A 21155-nucleotide genomic window follows, 5' to 3' on the forward strand; every position below is an offset into this window, starting at 1 on the left:
AGATGTACTGCATGAGGCAAATGGTGTTCACACCAGATGCTGACTGGTATTCTAATCCCCACCCCTACTTTTTTTTAAAGGCGTCTGTGACCAACAGATGCATATCTGTATTCCCAGTCATGTGAAATCCATAGGTTAGGGTCTAATGAATTTATTTCAATTGTGGTCCTCTGTAGCTCAATTGGTAGAGCATGGCGCTTGTAATGCCAGGGTAGTGGGTTCGATCCCCGGGACCACCCATACGTAAAAATGTATGCACACCTGACTGTCGCTTTGGATAAAAGCGTCTGCTAAATGGCATATGATTATTTATTATTATAATTGACTGATTTCCTTATATGAACTGTAACTCAGTAAAATCTTTGAAGTTGTTGGTTGCATTTATATTTTTGTTCAGTATAAATAGGATGACTAAAGACAGTACAGTATGGGGAGCACATAGATAACGTTAGGTTTGGCTGGCAGACTGCTACTGCCTGAACAGAGATGAGATGACTTTACGGAATGAAAAATAATAAAGTCATCATATAAAAACTAAGTAATATACACAACTGAAATATTTTATTATTTGATAGTAATTTCTTTTTTTGTATTGATGTCTACCCATTGTGGACCTGACAGAGACAGTGGAATATTTTCAATGTTTTGGCAATTGAACACCACTATTTTTGGCTTTGGAATTACCATTAAAAAGATATATTTCATAATGTATTCAATGTTCTAAAAATAAAATTCAAAAAACGTGATAATTTTTCATAGTCGAACCGAAACTGAACAGACATCAAAAGCACTAATCGCTCAGCACTATGGGCAACGTACACAATGGGCATTAATACGATTCCAATGGAGTTTCCCATCTCCTCAAAAGTATCTCTAAATTCATTGAAGATGACGCCATAGCAGTGGCGACCCGTCATTCAGGGCAGGTGGGGCAAAGCGTGTGGTCCAAGTTTGGGTTCAAGGATTTAAAACATCTGTCTGAAAGGGTCTCTTTTCCAAGCTTAAAAGGATAAACATTCACACGTAACACCATGGGCCAGAAAAAGTTGAATACATTGGCCATGCTGTCAATCCAGCATGACTTCTGCCGCGTTCAAAACAACTGGAAACTTGGAAATGGGAAATTTGGAAATGGGAGACTTCAGTGAGTTCAAGACAACTGGGAACTTGGGAAAAAACGAGCTCCGACTGGGAAAATACATTTTGAACGGTCATCCAACTTGGAATTCCAAGTCGGGAACTGGCCTCTTTCTAGAGCTCCAACCTGAAGATCACCGAACTTGTTTTTTTCAGAGTTCCAAGTTGTCTTGAAGGCAACATAAATCCAGAGAATGCCAGACTTTGATGACAAAGTTTGATGACAAGGACCGCCACGCCACCATCCTGTTCAAATGAACACAGCACAACAACGGTGAGTCCAAAAATGTATTGTATGCTGCTGCATAAATTATGTAATATGCCAGGGAGATATGTATACTGTAGCTAAGAAAGTAATACTAAGTGTATGTTGTGTAGTAAGCTGTTAGTATCCCATGTGCCTCACCCTAATAATTTGGTCCCTTTCCCCCTCAGAACTTAGCCTGCTGTTCTGACTTGGTGGCACACATGTAGCCTATAGCCTGTTTTAGAGAAATGTAATCATCTAATATTGTAAGAGCTTTCATTGTCTGCTTATATTCCCCCTTTATTTATCCTACAGTTCTGACTTGGTGTACAGGGAGAATACTGTAAGAACGGCCCATGTTCTGAATTCTGTCGCTGTACATTTCAAAAGTGCTGAACAAATAGTTATGTTGACTACATCCATCTTAGCTCGCTCATTAATGTCTTAATCGAAGTTACGGATTGCCTCTTATCTGCTCATCGTTCCCTTATACCATAGTTTATACATCTCAATTGTTATATGCCTATTGGTTATGTAGGTCTATCTCATTAGAATCTTATTAATCATTTTACGCAATGTTGGAATGATTTCATTGTTTTGCTTACTTTGTGTATTATAATTAGCTCATGTGCTTTTCCTGATGAGGAGGAGATACTATATAATGTTGTTGGGTCTGAAACCTTGTTTGCCAGTGAAGGTCTCTTCCCATTCAAATATTTGTTTTCAACAAAAAGTTCAGTAATAGACACATGTAATTCCAGTTGATATTTTGCGAGGGTTGTTTTGTTTGCGCAATGCACTGTCTGTCCGTCGGTATATTGTATTTAGAAATGGATCCTCATGATTTTATTTTCCTTCTTTTTTAGACAACATAGGCCTAATAAAATACTTCAAATGGTAGGCTAGCCGAGTCTCTCTCTCTCTCCCTCCATCTCTCTCTCTGTGTGATGACTTAAAGAAGAGTAAAGTTAAGGCCTCAACATCTTGCTGAATTTATCTGAACTAACATCTATCTGAATTTCTGTCGGTGTCCATTTTGAAAGTGCTGAACGAATAGGCCTACCTTGTCGCAGCTCGTTTGCTTGCATTTGCTTATACTTAGAGCTAAGTGTTAATGATATAAGAACAAACATTATGAATTAACAGAACATAAATGTAATAATCTTTGTGTGAGGTTCAAAAGTCAAAACTCATTTTGGCGTTATTTATTATTGAAGGAGAATTTGGTTCTTATAGACTTACACAAATCCACAAGGAGTCAGTAATAACCACATTTGTTTAAGCAAGTCAGTCATATCAGATATGTTTTTTAAAAAGGCAGTAAATGAGGTTGAATGAACTGTTTCGCTGCCAGACAAGGCTCCGCTGATAGCCAGGTGTAGCAGTGGTAAGGATTCATTCCATGGTGCTGAAAAGAAAGCTCTGCTGTTGGAACAGCTTTATGTAGTCCCTAACAGTTTGTGGGCACCGTTTGTCACCGTTATAGTGCAATTCATGTATTGTTTAGTGTTGGGTAGTGGCTTTGCTGGTATGCATCTAAAAAGCAAAAAGGTTAAGTTTGCCCCACCAGGATTTACATATTAAAATTGCCTCTGCGCCATAGGGGTGTGTCCTGACATCAGAGACAACCAGGTAAGACGAGGTAAACTATTTGGCATTTGTGAAGTTTGGAATGATGTGTCTTTTTGGATTTCTGATGATGACTGAAAAGGGACATAGAGAATGTTGTTGAATTTCTACAGCGACCTGAGTGGAGCAGTGGTCTAAGGCACTGCATCGCAGTGCTAACTGTGCCACTAGAGATCCTGGTTCGAATCCAGGCTCTGTCGCAGCCGGCCGCGACCGGGAGACTCATGGGCGGTGCACAATTGGCCCAGCGTCGTCCAGGGTAGGGGAGGGAATGGCCGGCAGGGATGTAGCTCAGTTGATAGAGCATGGCGTTTGCAACGCCAGGGTTGTGGGTTCGATTCCCATGGGGGGCCAGTATAAAAAAATAAAAACGAACTAACTGTAAGTCGCTCTGGATAAGAGCGTCTGCTAAATGACTAAAATGTAAATGTAATGATTCTATCGAGACATTCACAATTTGGATACAAAAATATAAAGTGTTTATGGTTATGAATTGTATACAGTGGGGAAAAAAAGTATTTAGTCAGCCACCAATTGTGCAAGTTCTCCCACTTAAAAAGATGAGAGAGGCCTGTAATTTTCATCATAGGTACACGTCAACTATGACAGACAAAATGAGAAAAACAATTCCAGAAAATAACATTGTAGGATTTTTAATGAATTTATTTGCAAATTATGGTGGAAAATAAGTATTTGGTCAATAACAAAAGTTACTCATTATATACCCTTTGTTGGCAATGACACAGGTCAAACGTTTTCTGTAAGTCTTCACAAGGTTTTCACACACTGTTGCTGGTATTTTGGCCCATTCCTCCATGCAGATCTCCTCTAGAGCAGTGATGTTTTGGGGCTGTCGCTGGGCAACACGGACTTTCAACTCCCTCCAAAGATTTTCTATGGGGTTGAGATCTGGAGACTGGCTAGGCCACTCCAGGACCTTGAAATGCTTCTTACGAAGCCACTCCTTCGTTACCCGGGCGGTGTGTTTGGGATCATTGTCATGCTGAAAGACCCAGCCACGTTTCATCTTCAATGCCTTTGCTGATGGAAGGAGGTTTTCACTCAAAATCTCACGATACATGGCCCCATTCATTCTTTCCTTTACACGGATCAGTCGTCCTGGTCCCTTTGCAGAAAAACAGCCCCAAAGCATGATGTTTCCACCCCCATGCTTCACAGTAGGTATGGTGTTCTTTGGATGCAACTCAGCATTCTTTGTCCTCCAAACACGACGAATTGAGTTTTTACCAAAAAGTTATATTTTGGTTTCATCTGACCATATGACATTCTCCCAATCCTCTTCTGGATCATCCAAATGCACTCTAGCAATCTTCAGACGGGCCTGGACATGTACTGGCTTAAGCAGGGGGACACGTCTGGCACTGCAGGATTTGAGTCCCTGGCGGCGTAGTGTGTTACTGATGGTAGGCTTTGTTACTTTGGTCCCAGCTCTCTGCAGGTCATTCACTAGGTCCCCCCGTGTGGTTCTGGGATTTTTGCTCACCGTTCTTGTGATCATTTTGACCCCACGGGGTGAGATCTTGCGTGGAGCCCCAGATCGAGGGAGATTATCAGTGGTCTTGTATGTCTTCCATTTCCTAATAATTGCTCCTACAGTTGATTTCTTCAAACCAAGCTGCTTACCTATTGCAGATTCAGTCTTCCCAGCCTGGCGCAGGTCTACAATTTTGTTTCTGGTGTCCTTTGACAGCTCTTTGGTCTTGGCCATAGTGGAGTTTGGAGTGTGACTGTTTGAGGTTGTGGACAGGTGTCTTTTATACTGATAACAAGTTCAAACAGGTGCCATTAATACAGGTAACGAGTGGAGGACAGAGGAGCCTCTTAAAGAAGAAGTTACAGGTCTGTGAGAGCCAGAAATCTTGCTTGTTTGTAGGTGACCAAATACTTATTTTCCACCATAATTTGCAAATAAATTAATTAGAAATCCTACAATGTGATTTTCTGGATTTTTTTTTCTCAATTTGTCTGTCATAGTTGACGTGTACCTATGATGAAAATTACAGGCCTCTCTCATCTTTTTAAGTGGGAGAACTTGCACAATTGGTGGCTGACTAAATACTTTTTTCCCCCACTGTATAATCAAAGCATCTCTCTGTCTCTCTCTCAGGTTATAGGGAAACTGATTGTGTATGCAGCCCAGTGTTGCTGAGTTAGAGCTTAACTTGGGGCACATGCCTTTCTGGAGACAGTCTGGAATGTCAGTCTGGCCTCTTTGTCTGTCAGTGATCATGTGTGAGTTGAGCTGGGGTGGGTGGGTTTCACTTACAAATAATGGGACATTTCAGACCTTGAAACCAGACCCACATTTTTGACCAGTAGTAGAACTATTATTTATTTTTGTCAGAATGGCAACAAGTGTTTCCTCAAAGTCATATTGTGAACAGTAGCTCCCTCATTGGAAAGGAGTGTTGTTGTATGCCCACATGGGCCCCACTCGGGCAGTTTTCTGTGACCTTGGTGTGTCTCTCAAATAACCTACCAGAACTCTCCTTCTCACAAAGCACTTTTGCAGATGACGTGTGTGTGAGTGTGTGTGAGAATCTGGCATGAACGCCATTGTGCTATGTGTGAATGTCTGTGAACATCTGTCTGGATATGTGGGTTGCATGTGTAGCAGAACAGGCATGTGTAATATTTTCCCTGTGCCTTTATGTGCATGCTCCTGCACATGCCTGAATCTAGGCCATCGCTGTGGGTTTGTCTGACGGGTGTATCAATGTATGTAGGAGTGTGCGGTGGTGCCTGGGTCAGGGGTGTGTCCACTGTGTAAACACTTCAACTGAGGAACAGGAGACACTCTCTCCCTCTGAAATTTCACCCCATGTTCACACCCCCTCCATACACAAGGCATCCCTCTCTCCCGAATGCAGACTCCACTGGAACGCATAGCCACATTTCCTCTGGATTCATCTCCATCGGTGGAAATTCCCATTTGTCCAGTGCTCTTGATGGCTCTTAAAATCCTAATAGTTCACCTAATTTCAGTTTGTGACAAAACAAGCGGTGTAGCAAATCATTGTACCATCTAAACCGCTGTGAAATATATTTTCAATAACCAAAAATATTGTATTTTCAGCTGTTGGAAGCTGGTGTACAAAACTGAAAGTAAAAGATACAAAAACGAACCTTAACGGGAAGCATAGAAATAGCACACATACAGTGGGGGAAAAAAGTATTTAGTCAGCCACCAATTGTGCAAGTTCTCCCACTTAAGAAGATGAGAGAGGCCTGTAATTTTCATCATAGGTACACGTCAACTATGACAGACAAATTGAGCATTTTTTTCCAGAAAATCACATTGTAGGATTTTTAATGAATTTATTTGCAAATTATGGTGGAAAATAAGTATTTGGTCACCTACAAACAAGCAAGATTTCTGGCTCTCACAGACCTGTAACTTCTTCTTTAAGAGGCTCCTCTGTCCTCCACTCGTTACCTGTATTAATGGCACCTGTTTGAACTTATCAGTATAAAATACACCTGTCCACAACCTCAAACAGTCACACTCCAAACTCCACTATGGCCAAGACCAAAGAGCTGTCAAAGGACACCAGAAACAAAATTGTAGACCTGCACCAGGCTGGGAAGACTGAATCTGCAATAGGTAAGCAGCTTGGTTTGAATAAATCAACTGTGGGAGCAATTATTAGGAAATGGAAGACATACAAGACCACTGATAATCTCCCTCGATCTGGGGCTCCACGCAAGATCTCACCCTGTGGGGTCAAAATGATCACAAGAACGGTGAGCAAAAATCCCAGAACCACACGGGGGGACCTAGTGAATGACCTGCAGAGAGCTGGGACCAAAATAACAAAGCCTACCATCAGTAACACACTACGACGCCAGGGACTCAAATCCTGCAGTGTCAGACGTGTCCCCCTGCTTAAGCCAGTACATGTCCAGGCCCGTCTGAAGTTTGCTAGAGTGCATTTGGATGATCCAGAAGAGGATTGGGAGAATGTCATATGGTCAGATGAAACCAAAATATAACTTTTTGGTAAAAACTCAACTTGTCTTGTTTGGAGGACAAAGAATGCTGAGTTGCATCCAAAGAACACCATACCTACTGTGAAGCATGGGGGTGGAAACATCATGCTTTGGGGCTGTTTTTCTGCAAAGGGACCAGGACGACTGATCCGTGTAAAGGAAAGAATGAATGGGGCCATGTATCGTGAGATTTTGAGTGAAAACCTCCTTCCATCAGCAAGGGCATTGAAGATGAAACGTGGCTGGGTCTTTCAGCATGACAATGATCCCAAACACACCGCCCGGGCAACGAAGGAGTAGCTTCGTAAGAAGCATTAAGGTCCTGGAGTGGCCTAGCCAGTCTCCAGATCTCAACCCCATAGAAAATCTTTGGAGGGAGTTGAAAGTCTGTGTTGCCCAGCGACAGCCCTAAAACATCACTGCTCTAGAGGAGATATGCATGAAGGAATGGGCCAAAATACCAGCAACAGTGTGTGAAAACCTTGTGAAGACTTACAGAAAACGTTTGACCTGTGTCATTGCCAACAAAGGGTATATAACAAATTATTGAGAAACTTTTGTTATTGACCAAATACTTATTTTCCACCATAATTTGCAAATAAATTCATTAAAAATCCTACAAATGTGATTTTCTGGAGGAAAAAAAATCTAATTTTGTCTGTCATAGTTGACGTGTATCTATGATGAAAATTACAGGCCTCTCTCATCTTTTTAAGTGGGAGAACTTGCACAATTGGTGGCTGACTAAATACTTTTTTTCCCCACTGTAGAACATATCTACCGCTTCTTAGACTTGCTTTCAATGCAAATGACACATCTATAACTCACATTTCTATGTGATTTTGGTCAGGTCGCCCAAACATTTACATATTAAGCTTTAAAGGATGATGCACAATGGAATTTTTGCAATTTTCAGTCCACCATGATTACTGTTCTACTTTTACTGTGTTCACCACAGAGGCACATATCCCAGACTGTCCTATTTAAAAAGCCCCAAAGCCACTGTGAATCCAGCTGGAAAAGCAAATAAAAGCTCACTGACCAGGCCTATGAATGCAGTCTTGAACTTCAGTGAATGTAGTAAGCTTTAAATGAAGTGAAATCGAGGCTCTATCCATTATAGAAGTGATAATTTACCATAATCATCATCAATTACACTGAGTATACCAAACGTTAGGAACACCTTCTTAATACTGAGTTGCATCCCCCCCTTTGCCCTCAGAACATTCTCAATTTGTCGGGGCTTGGACTCTACAAGGTGTCAAAAGCATTCCACAGGGAAGCTGGCCCATGTTGACTCCAATGCCTCCCACAGTTGTGTCAAGTTGGCTGGAGGTTCTTTGGGTGGTGGACCATTCTTGATACACACGGGAAACTGTTCAGCGTGAAAAACCCAGCAGTGTGCCAGTTCTTAACACAAACCGGTGCACCTGGCACCTACTACCATACCTCATTCAAAGGCACTTCAATATTTTGTCTTGCCCATTCACCCTCTGAATGGCACACATACACAATCCATGTCTCAAGGCTTAAAAATCATTCGTTAACCTGTCTCCTTCCCTTCGTCTACACTGATTTGAAGTGGATTTAACAAGTGACATCAAAATAATAATAATAATAATATGCCATTTAGCAGACGCTTTTATCCAAAGCGACTTAGTCATGCGTGCATACATTTTTTTTTTGTATATGGGTGGTCCCGGGGTTCGACCCCACTACCTTGGCGTTACAAGCGCCGTGCTCTACCAGCTGAGCTACAGAGGACCACGAATAAGGGATCATAACTTTCACCTGGATTCACCTGGTCAATCTATGTCATGGAAAGTGCAGGTGTCCTTAATGTTTTGTATTCTCATTATATATGACCTATTCATAAATCATAACACTTATTCTAACCTCTTGCTGCATTATGCCTTATTTCCAATATCTGAATTCATTTTATACAGGCCCGTAGGCGAGTTGGGAGCGTTCCCAGCCGACTTAACACAAGGGAAATGTTTGATGGACAATTTCCACTTATTTGAGCTCCTGGGGAAACATTAACAAGCAGCAGCTTTGTCTGAAAAGGATGCAAACCTACATAAGACACTTCCTCTGAGATTAAGTATAGAGAAAAACAATACAACACAAATCATCCTGGTAATAAACACATCATCAGCAATGTAAATACATAGGTTGGGAGTCGGACATAGTTGACATTTAGGGCTATATATCCAGCCAGCCACTGCATACATTTTAAGAGAGAATAGGCATTGGTCTGAAGCTGAAAAAGAAAGGAAATTCACATGAGCACAACAATCCCTATTCCACCCATGCTCTACCAAGGTTTTCCAGCACACAGCTTTGACCTACTACAGTAGCTATGTTGGTATTGTACTTCAAACTATGTGTAGGCAGGTTGCTTAGGATTCAAACCTTCTCAAACAGCCTAATTCATACTCTTAGAGGTGCTTCCACAATAATGTGATTTATACCGCATACAAGGTAAAGTATAGACCCTTTTCCAATACACGACACACTGACGTCACGCACAGATGCGCGTGACTCTTGGTGGCAGTAAGAAAGCCATCGCCATCTGCGCCCATTCAACATGGCCTAGATTTACGTTATTACTTCTAAACAAAATAACTTTTTGGGGTTCTCATACGCTTACAATTATGCTTTTATTCTTGCTTGAACAGTCGCTGAGGTTATATTTGGTTGTGATGTCTCCCGAGTGGCGCAGTGGTCTAAGGCACTGCATCGCAGTGCTAGCTGTGCCACTAGAGATCCTGGTTCGAATCCAGGCTCTGTCATAGCCGGCCGCGACCGGGAGACCCATGGGGCGGCGCACAATTGGCCCAGCGTCGTCCAGGGTAGGGGAGGGAATGGCTGGCAGGGAGGTAGCTCAGTTGGTAGAGCATGGCGTTTGCAACGCCAGGGTTGTGGGTTCGATTCCCACGGGGGGCCAGTATAAAAATAAAAAATAAAAATAAAAATGTAATAATGTATGCACTCACTAACTGTAAGTCGCTCTGGATAAGAGCGTCTGCTAAAATGACTAAAATGTTTAAAAAAATCTTTGCAAAATAACTATTTTGGATGCAGCAGTTGTTAGCTAGAATGCTAACGCTCATTGATTGGCTAGCTTTTGCTACAGCCTAAGAGTCATTTTACTGGTTGAAGTGTTTAAGTATAATGCAGTTGATTTGCAATGATGACACAAACATTATATTAAGCAGAACATTCATACGAGCCTTAAAATCCAATTATAATCAAAAAGTAGTGTGAAATGCACTCATAAGCAACGTGTAAATAGAGGCTTTTTTTGCTGGCATTCTATAAGAACTCCCCCATGTTCTGCCACCAACTTGCACACATCGCCCTCGTGCGGCAATATTTGCAAATACAGAAAGGAGTCTATTGGATTCTTCACACACCACAGTAAGACATTATGCTAATTGTTCATGCTTTCTTTTATTCAATGAAAGAAAGCTTTGCTTTTATACTTACAAGACCATCAGGCTTGATTGAGCTGTTTTGTCTTGTAGTAATGTGGTGCATGCCTGTATTTCCTTAAACCTTTTATTTTAGCAATACGTCATAAAGTAATTATAATAATAATAACCTTTTCGGTCAGAAGGTACCCAACATAACAACAGGTGGTGGTTTGTTGGACACAGTAGCTCAGAGTAGTAAAGGGTCTGAATACTTATGTAAATAAGGTATTTCTGTTTCTAAAAACCTGTTTTCACTTTGCCATTATGGGGTATTTGTATTTATTAGGGATCCCCATACTCTTCCTGGGGTCCAAACATATTAAAGCACTTACATTACATATTAAACAAAAGATAAAACATTACATCAGATAACATTATTATACCACTACATACAGTGGGGGAAAAAAGTATTTAGTCAGCCACCAATTGTGTAAGTTCTCCCACTTAAAAAGATGAGAGAGGCCTGTAATTTTCATCATAGGTACACGTCAACTATGAGAGACAAAATGAGAATTTTTTTCTCCAGAAAATCACATTGTACGATTTTTAATGAATTTATTTGCAAATTATGGTGGAAAATAAGTATTTGGTCAATAACAAAAGTTTCTCAATACTTTGTTATATACCCTTTGTTGGCAATGACACAGGTCAAACGTTTTCTGTAAGTCTTCACAAGGTTTTCACACACTGTTGCTGGTATTTTGGCCCATTCCTCCATGCAGATCTCCTCTAGAGCAGTGATGTTTTGGGGCTGTCGCTGGGCAACACGGACTTTCAACTCCCTCCAAAGATTTTCTATGGGGTTGAGATCTGGAGACTGGCTAGGCCTCTCCAGGACCTTAAAATGCTTCTTACGAAGCCACTCCTTCGTTGCCCGGGCGGTGTGTTTGGGATCATTGTCATGCTGAAAGACCCAGCCACGTTTCATCTTCAATGCCCTTGCTGATGGAAGGAGGTTTTCACTCAAAATCTCACGATACATGGCCCCATTCATTCTTTCCTTTACACGGATCAGTCGTCCTGGTCCCTTTGCAGAAAAACAGCCCCAAATGATGTTTCCACCCCCATGCTTCACAGTAGGTATGGTGTTCTTTGGATGCAACTCAGCATTCTTTGTCCTCCAAACACGACAAGTTGAGTTTTTACCAAAAAGTTATATTTTGGTTTCATCTGACCATATGACATTCTCCCAATCCTCTTCTGGATCATCAAAATGCACTCTAGCAAACTTCAGACGGGCCTGGACATGTACTGGCTTAAGCAGGGGGACACGTCTGGCACTGCAGGATTTGAGTCCCTGGCGGCGTAGTGTGTTACTGATGGTAGGCTTTGTTACTTTGGTCCCAGCTCTCTGCAGGTCATTCACTAGGTCCCCTCGTGTGGTTCTGGGATTTTTGCTCACCGTTCTTGTGATCATTTTGACCCCACGGGGTGAGATCTTGCGTGGAGCCCCAGATCGAGGGAGATTATCAGTGGTCTTGTATGTCTTCCATTTCCTAATAATTGCTCCCACAGTTGATTTCTTCAAACCAAGCTGCTTACCTATTGCAGATTCAGTCTTCCCAGCCTGGTGCAGGTCTACAATTTTGTTTCTGGTGTCCTTTGACAGCTCTTTGGTCTTGGCCATAGTGGAGTTTGGAGTGTGACTGTTTGAGGTTGTGGACAGTTGTCTTTTATACTGATAACAAGTTCAAACAGGTGCCATTAATACAGGTAACGAGTGGAGGACAGAGGAGCCTCTTAAAGAAGAAGTTACAGGTCTGTGAGAGCCAGAAATGTTGCTTGTTTGTAGGTGACCAAATACTTATTTTCCACCATAATTTGCAAATAAATTCATTAAAAATCCTACAATGTGATTTTCTGGATTTTCTTTTCTCAATTTGTCTGTCATAGTTGACGTGTACCTATGATGAAAATTACAGGCCTCTCATCTTTTTAAGTGGGAGAACATGCACAATTGGTGGCTGACTAAATACTTTTTCCCCCCACTGTATCTCCAATACAAAATCTTTAATACCACCATACAACAATATCACAATATGTGCATATGCATGTGTCTGTACCTTTTGTGTGTGTCTCTTCACAGTCCCCGTTGTTTCATAAGGTGTATAGTTATGCACGCTCAAGTTTTCTGTTTTTTTGTCTTATTTCTTGTTTCACAATAAATAATATTTTGCATCTTCAAAGTGGTGTCATGTTGTGTAAATGAAACGATACAAACACCCAAAAAAATCCATTTTAATTCCAGGTTGTAAGGCAACAAAATAGGAAAAATGCCAAGGGGGGTGGATACTTTCGCAAGCCACTGTAGACACTCTCAAAGCCAGTGGCATGTCGTTTGTAAAAATGGAAAAAAGTAAGGGGCCTAAACAGCTACCCTGGGGAATTCCTGATTCTACCTGGATTATGTTTGAGAGGCTTCCATTAAAGAACACCCTCTGTGTTCTGTTAGACAGGTAACTCTTTATCCACAATATAGCCGGGGGTGTAAAGCCATAACACAAGTTTCCAGCAGCAGACTATGATCGATAATGTAAAAAGCTGCACTGAAGTCTAACAAGACAGCCTCCACAATCATTTTATCAATTTCTCTCAGCCAATCATCAGTCATTTGTGTAAGTGCTGTGCTTGTTGAGACTCCTTCCCTATAAGCGTGCTGAAAGTCTGTTGTCAGTTTGTTTACTGTGAAATAGCATTGTATCTGGTCAAACCCAATTATTTTCAGAAGTTTACTTAGGGTTGGTAACAGGCTGATTGGTCGGCTATTTCAGCCAGTAAAGGGGGGCTTTACTATTCTTGGGTAGCGGAATGACTTTAGCTTCCCTACAGGCCTGAGGGCACATACTTTCTAGTAGACTTAAATTGAAGTTGTGGCAAATAAGAATGGCAATATCGTCCGCTATTATCCTCAGTAATTTTCCATCCAGATTGTCAGACCCCGGTGGCTTGTCATTGTTGATAGACAACAACAACAACATTTCACCTTTTCCAAACTGACTTTACGGAATTCAAAAGTAAAATTTGTGTCTTTCATAATTTGTGTAGTGTCAGCGTTTGTTACTGGCATTTCATACCTAAGTTTGCTTATCTTGCCAATGAAGAAGTAATTAAAGTAGTTGGCAATATCAGTGGGTTTTGTGATGAATGAGCCATCTGATTCAATGAATGTTGGTGCCGAGTTTGCCTTTTTCCCCAAAATTTCATTTAAGGTGTTCCAAAGCGTTTTACTATCATTCTTTATATCATTTATTTTTGTTTCATAGTATAGTTTCTCTTTATTTAGTTTAGTCACATGATTTCTAAATTTGCAGTACGTTTGCCAATCAGTTGGGCTGCCAGACTTATTTGCCATACCGTTTGCCTCATCCCTCTCAACCATACCATTTTTTGATTCAACAGTTTTTACAGTCATTTTCTTAATGGGTGCGTGCTTATTAGTAACTGGAATAAGCAATTTCATAAATGTGTAAAGTGCAGCGTGTGGTTGCTCCTCATTACACACCACAGACCAACAAATATTATTTACATGTCTCCTGAGTGGCGCAGTGGTCTAAGGCACTGCATCGCAGTGCTAACTGTGCCACTAGAGATCCTGGTTCGAATCCAGGCTCTGTCGCAGCCGGCCGCGACCAGGAGACTCATGGGCGGCGCACAATTGGCCCAGTGTCGTCCAGGGTAGGGGAGGGAATGGCCGGCAGGGATGTAGCTCAGTTGATAGAGCATGGCGTTTGCAACGCCAGGGTTGTGGGTTCAATTCCCACGGGGGGCCAGTATAAAAAAAAATAATTATTATTATTCACTAACTGTAAGTCGCTCTGGATAAGAGCGTCTGCTAAATGACTAAAATGTAATGTAAATGTAAAACAACATAAGAATCACTATAAAACTTATTGTATGATCTCTTATACACTATATTAGGCCCAGCCTTTGGAACTTTGGTTTTCCTAGATATGGCTACTATATTGTGATCTCTACATCCTATGGATTTGGATACAGCTTTAAAGCAAATTTCTGCAGCATTTGTAAAGATATGATCAATACATGTTGATGATTTCATTCCTGCGCTGTTGTTAAATACCTGGTAGGTTGACTGACAACCTGAACCAGGTTGCAGGCATTGGTTACAGTTTGAAGTTTTTTCTTGAGTGGGCAGCTTGATGAGAGCCAGTCAATATTTAAATCACCCAGAAAATATACTTCTCTGTTGATATCACATACATTATCATGCATTTCACACATATTATCCTGATACTGACTGTTAGCACTTGGTGGTATATAGCAGCTTCCCACCAGAATGGGCTTTAGGTGAGGCAGGTGAACCTGTAGCCGTATTACTTCAACAGTATTTAACATGAGATCGTCTCTAAGCTTTACAGGAATGTGGTTCTGAATATAGAACAAAACACCACCCCCGTTGGCATTTCTGTCTTTTCGGTATCATTAAAGGTATTATCTAAGTGAGTTTCAGAGAGAGTCAGAATATGAATGTAATCTGTTACAAGCAAGTTATTGACTTCATGGACCTTGTTTCTCAGGCTGCATATGTTAAAATGGGCAATTTTTAGCACTTTTCTGGGTTGCTTGATTGTTTTTAATGCTTTACTGGGAAGCTTATCAGAAGTAGACTTGCTCATGTTATTTATATTGGAGCTGATAGTGTAGGGTGAGCTGCACAACGTGGTCTTCCTACTAGGGCACACCGCCTCAGTGCTAACAGTGTAACTATGGTTCATTGGCTCATGATTACTGCATACAATAGCTGTAGGATCAACAGAGGTATTCAGGGCAATTAGGAGGACATAAATTAAGTTACTTACATTGTGTCTGCCAACGCCCCTAGGATAATGTACATTTGATGCAGCATTATGGCGACTCATTATCACAATGGTAGGGATTAACTGAGCTGGTTTGGGGTCATTGATAAGTCATTGTTTCAACACAGCCTTGAAATGCGTGGACAGAGTCCAGGAGCCAAGATGATTTTGATGGACTCTGTCATTCCTGTAGAGAATCTTCTGTTTCCAGTTAGATTGATGAGGATTTTTTTGATTTAATCAATTTTAGAATAAGGCTATAACATAACAAAATGTGGAATAGTCAAGAGGTCTGAACACTTGCCGAATGCACTGTACATAATTTCAATAGTAGTACACTGTAAAGTCCATTATCCCTCTGAAGAGTATGAATTTAGGCTGTTTGAGAAGGTTTGAATCCTAAGCAACCTTCCTACACATAGTTAGAAGTACAATACCAACATAGCTACTGTAGGAGGTCAAAGCTGTGTGCTGGAAAACCTTGGTAGAGCATGGGTGGACTAGGCATTGTGGTGCTCATGAATTTCCTTTCTTTTTCAGCTTCAGACAAATGCCTATTCTCTCTTAAAATTGTGTTTTTTGTTTTAAATATCCATGGTTTTCACTCCGGTAGGTGAATATGCAATATTTTATTATACAACATTATAATACAGCATAACAGCAATAATAGTTAAGTAAAAGTAAACAATAATGTCAAATGTCAACAGAAATAATGTAGTTGTTAGTATTTATGTAATATTAACAGCTGATTTTTCAGAGGAAACCCATTTAAGCCAATATGGAGTAAACTGGCAATATTTTCCCTGATCTCGCAAGACAAGCAAGCAAGCTCCTGTAAAATACAGAAATAATCAACATGTACCCATTAACAATTTAAATGAAAATGTACCTGACAGTTGTTTACTGAAGAAAGGCCTAGTACTACATTACCTGTAAACAAAAGTGAGTTATCACTAATTATAAGCTGGGTGGTTCGAGCCCATAATGCTGATTGGCTGACAGCCATGGTATATCAGACCATATACCACGGGTATGACAAAACATTTATTTTTCCTGCTCTAATTACTTTGGTAACCAGTTTATAATAGCAGTAAGGCACCTCAGGGTTTGTGATATATGGCCAATATACCACGGCTAAGGGCTGTGTCCAGGGACTCCGCGTTGCATCGTGCTTAAGAACAGCCCTTAGCCGTTGTATATTGGCCATATACCACACCTCCTCTGGCCATATTGTTTAAATATACAATTTACAACCAAATGTACATTCAGATCTAGTCAACTTTGTAAATACAATTCTCGGATAGCCACAATTGCTCTTGATGCAGGTTTTTTTGTTCAAGCCCAGTTCTACCACACCTGATTCTACTATTCATGGTCTCGATGAACAGCTAGAATCCGGTGTGGTAGCACTGGGCATGAACAGAAAATACTTCATAACTGTGGATCGTCAAGAGTAATTTTGATAACATTTTAGTCGTTTAGCAGACACTCTTATCCAGAGCGACTTACAGTTAGTGAGTGCATACATTTTCCATACTGGCCCCCCGTGGGAATCGAACCCACAACCCTGGCGTTGCAAGCACCATGCTCTACCAGCTGAGCTACAGGAGGCCTACTAACTCCTGATACAAGCACTACAACAAATGAAAAACTGCTGAGAAACACCTGTAAAATAGTCATTAGACAAGTACAAAACTGTTTAATTTTTTTAAACATATTTACGCATCAGAAATTGGATAAGTGCTCTAAATCCTTGAATACTAAACTTCAGCTACAAATGTCCTACGTAATGCAGTATACAGCTGTCCAACTCCAGTAAAAGAGCACAAGTCCTCATTTATAAATACAAGTATAAATATGAAAACAGGTGGGAGTACTCAGATTTGAAACAGAACATACATTTTAAGTATTGATAGTGTGCAAAGTACCATGTGTACTGCGTGCATTTGAAATGGCATAAGTCGTTTGTCAGTTCCACATGGGCCAGCTTGCATTTCTCCGTGACAGGCGCATGCCCACAATCTGCCACTCTGCCATAAAGCACTTTGTCCCTGGGCAGTACTGTCCGGATGGCGTGCATCTCACGGATGAGGGCAACGACCTTTTTCTTCCTTGAGAGTCTGAGAGCTGGTCTCTCCTCTGTTCTAGCAAGATGCACGCAGTAGTACACCACCATACTCACTGTCACTTGCCTGCCCCTCCACGAACCCAAAGGCTCTTTTAAGAGCCACCTAAGCAATGCAAATAAGCACTGTGTCAAAACTATACACTAAAGAGAATGGTCAAAATGTTTCCTCCGAGAGGCAAACCCAGGACCTTCAGTTCCAAAGGCAGTGACACTAACCGTTACGCTACAAGCCTTGTTATAAATACAGCAACTTCACAGTATTTTTTTAATGGACAGTCTGGTGATAACAGGACACTTTTGTTCCAAAATGATTTTGTTAATTCCCACAATAGTGATTGCACGTTTGATTTCTCTTGTTTGGTAAAAAAAACAACAACATCTAAATCACTTCATTTGTTGAAAACAGACTAATTTCATCACGTTTTCATTTAATTTCAATTTCTTTTGACTGCACGCTGCTGCAACCTGATCTCATAGCATTTCGTATTATTCTGTATGTAAATTCGAGACACTCCTGTTAGTATAATATGTTACATTTCGTATGGTATGTATTAATTTGTGGATGTCCATCATCCATTTCACATAATATGTTGCGAATTGCAATTCGAATGATATGTTACTAATTTCAATTCGTACAATATGTTATGAATTTTCATTACTTATATGTTACGAATTTCAATTCGTTGTGGCTAATATTAGCTAGGTAGCTAACGCTAATGTTAGCTAGGTGGCTAACTTTAGTTAGGCTAGGGGTTAGGGTTAAGGTTAGGGAAGGAGTTAAGGTTAGAATTAGGGGAAGGGTTAGCTAACATGCTAAGTAGTTGCAAAGTTGGCCATGATGAGTTTGGAACGCTCAACCTTTGGGTTGCTAGACATTCACATTATACGCCCATCCTTCCACCCTGACCAACCACCCTTGTTTTTGCCTTAAGAAACCTTCTGTCTTCTGTAACCATACCAAACGTAACATACTGTATCATACTAATTTCAGTGTCCCGGATTTACATTTACTATGTTATGTCTAGTGTGTGAGACCAGGCTGGAACGTGATCATCCCTGGAAAAAATATAGAGGGAAGAGAACAAAAGAGAGCAAGGAAGGGAAAGAGACACAAATGAAAACATGTCAATCAAAGACAGTGGTGGAAAAAGTATCCAATTGTCATACTTGAGTAAAAGTAAAGATACCTTAATAGAAAATTACTCAAATAAAAGTGAGTCACTCAGTAAAATACTACTTGAGTAAAAGTCTAAAAGTATTTGGTTTTAAATATACTTAACTATTAAAAGTAAATGTAATCACTAAAATATACTTAAGCATCAAAAGTAAAAGTGTAATTTCAAAATCTCTATATTAAGCAAACAAGACTGCATGATTGTTTTTGTTTTTATTTTATTTACGGCTAGGCAGGGGCACACTCAGACATCATTTACAAACAAAGCATTTGTGTTTAGTGAGTCTGCCAGATCAGAGACAGTAGGGATGACCATGAATGTTCTCTTGATAAGTGTGTGAATTGGAACATTTTCCTGTTGTGCTAAGCATTAAAACATTTATTTTGGGTGTCAGGGCAAATGTATAGAGTAAAAAGTACATTATTTTCTATAGGAATGTAGTGCAGTAAAAGTTGTCAAAAAAATAAATTTCTTAAAACATAAAAATACTTGAAAGTACTACTTAAGTACTTTACACCACTGGACTCTACTGTTTATAATGTACTCTGCTGTTTTGATTTGATGACTACAGAAAATTTAACTTTTTGTGATAGTCATGATTACTTGTGTGGAGGTCGATTTACTGTATGTTTGCATATGTTCATATTGACATACGTTGGCAGCACGTTGGCAGTAATTTTGCACTAGCTGTTTTCCATAGGGAAAAACATACATTCTTGAGTAAAAGATTAAAGAAAAAGTGAAATCAAAATAAGATATTATGTTTAAATGTTAATTGAGACTTGTTAAATGTATTTTATGTAGGATATTTGTTGCAACTTGAGTCTTGACGGTGTCTGGAAAACTTTGGACTGGACCGACTTTGATAACTGTATTTCGTTTGGCCTATGCGGCAGGTAGCTTAGTGGTTAAGAGCGTTGTGCCAGTAACCGAAAGGTCGCTGGTTCTAATCCCCGAGCTGACTAGGTGAAAAATCTGTCGATGTGCCCTTGAGCAAGGCACTTAACCCTAATTTCTCCTGTAAGTCGCTCTGGATAAGAGCGTCTGCTAAATGACTAAAATGTAAATGTCTATGCCACGGAGAGTAATGGGCGTGTGGAAAGAAATGGGCATATCTCATGGGGGTGTCCTGATTTTGTTATGGGATTGCCCTGCCCGCCTGGGCACCCCCGTAACTCAAACCGCAGCTATGCATTTTATTTCCTTCTCAAAACAACAGGTGCAAATTCTGTACATGTTCAAATGTTTAGTAAACCAAAGACCTCTAACTTTATCCCTTATAATAAAGTGTGAGATTTGTGAAACAGAGTGGGTTATCATTACACTGTCAGCTGCACTTTCAGAAACACTCCAACAGCTGAGAAAAATGGTCTCTGGTTACCATTGCACCATAGCCTCTCATAACTGTGATCATGGAACATCTGAATATGTCCTGAATGGATGGTTTGATATGGCTCAGTTGAACAGAACATTTGTTTAAACAGTAGTTAGCCAGGCTTCAGGTGAAATAACACATAGATGGTATCACAGTTAGATGCAGGACATTATGTTTATTATTGTAGATGGCCGGCTCTTTGAACTGCTTGATTTATGCACATGAGATTATATGGTATAGTGAGCCATGTTCTCCTCAGGGCTGACATATGATGAGGCGTTCCTCTGCTGGACCCTCAGAGATCACCTACACCTCCCAACACTGTGGTCAGCTTCAAATGTCTTGTTTTCTCCTGAGACTTCCTTCATAGAGAGAAAATAGACCGAGGTGGGAAGGAAGAGTTTAGCTGCTACAGGAGGACTTTGGGTTGTCCATTTGAGTGTTTGGATCCAATTTAAAAAAGCTAACATAAACTGGCAACCCATGTCCATCTACCACCTTAGCCAGGGTTATACTTAGAAAATTACACACTTCCCTGCCAAACCCCTCTGACACTGCCCTTTAAAAGTACCAGGGAAAGATGCGACGGAGAGGCAAAACAAGAGGGCTCCCATCACAATTTGATCAAACACAAGACTAACATAATGGGCACTCTGCTGTCTTATTTACTTTACCCTGTTGTTTACAGTGCAGTAGAGAGAGATGGCCTCTGCCAAACCAGTGATGCAATGTCGGCTCATTCAATCTTTAAATTGCGGTTTGTAAAATGAGCAAACAGGCCTTGTGAAAACAATGATGTATACAGTGAGGGAAAAAACTATTTGATCCCCTGCTGATTTTGTACGTTTGCCCACTGACAAAGAAATGATCAGTCTATCATTTTAATGGTAGGTTTATTTGCATTTTAATGAGGGAAATAAGTATTTGACCCCCTCTCAATCAAAGGTTTCTGGCTCCCAGGTGACTTTTATACAGGTAACGAGCTGAGATTAGGAGCACACTCTTAAAGGGAGTGCTCCTAATCTCAGCTTGTTACCTGTATAAAAGACACCTGTCCACAGAAGCAATCAATCAATCAGATTCCAAACTCTCCACCATGGCCAAGACCAAAGAGCTCTCCAAGGATGTCACGGACAAGATTGTAGACCTACACAAGGCTG

General features: G+C 40.6%; 1 long non-coding RNA gene across 1 annotated transcript in view; it reads left to right on the forward strand.

Moving 5' to 3' along the window:
- Nucleotides 1–21155, forward strand: part of LOC311150217 — a 62935-nt gene that overhangs the window by 5380 nt on the left and 36400 nt on the right. Inside the window, exon 2 of the long non-coding RNA XR_014615085.1 lies at nt 1294–1411. This is a non-coding gene — a long non-coding RNA (uncharacterized lncRNA). The remainder of the gene's footprint in view (nt 1–1293; nt 1412–21155) is intronic.

This window comes from Coregonus lavaretus (genome assembly GCF_964263955.1).
Source record: "Coregonus lavaretus genome assembly, chromosome: 22".
Taxonomy (NCBI): Eukaryota; Metazoa; Chordata; class Actinopteri; order Salmoniformes; family Salmonidae; genus Coregonus; species Coregonus lavaretus.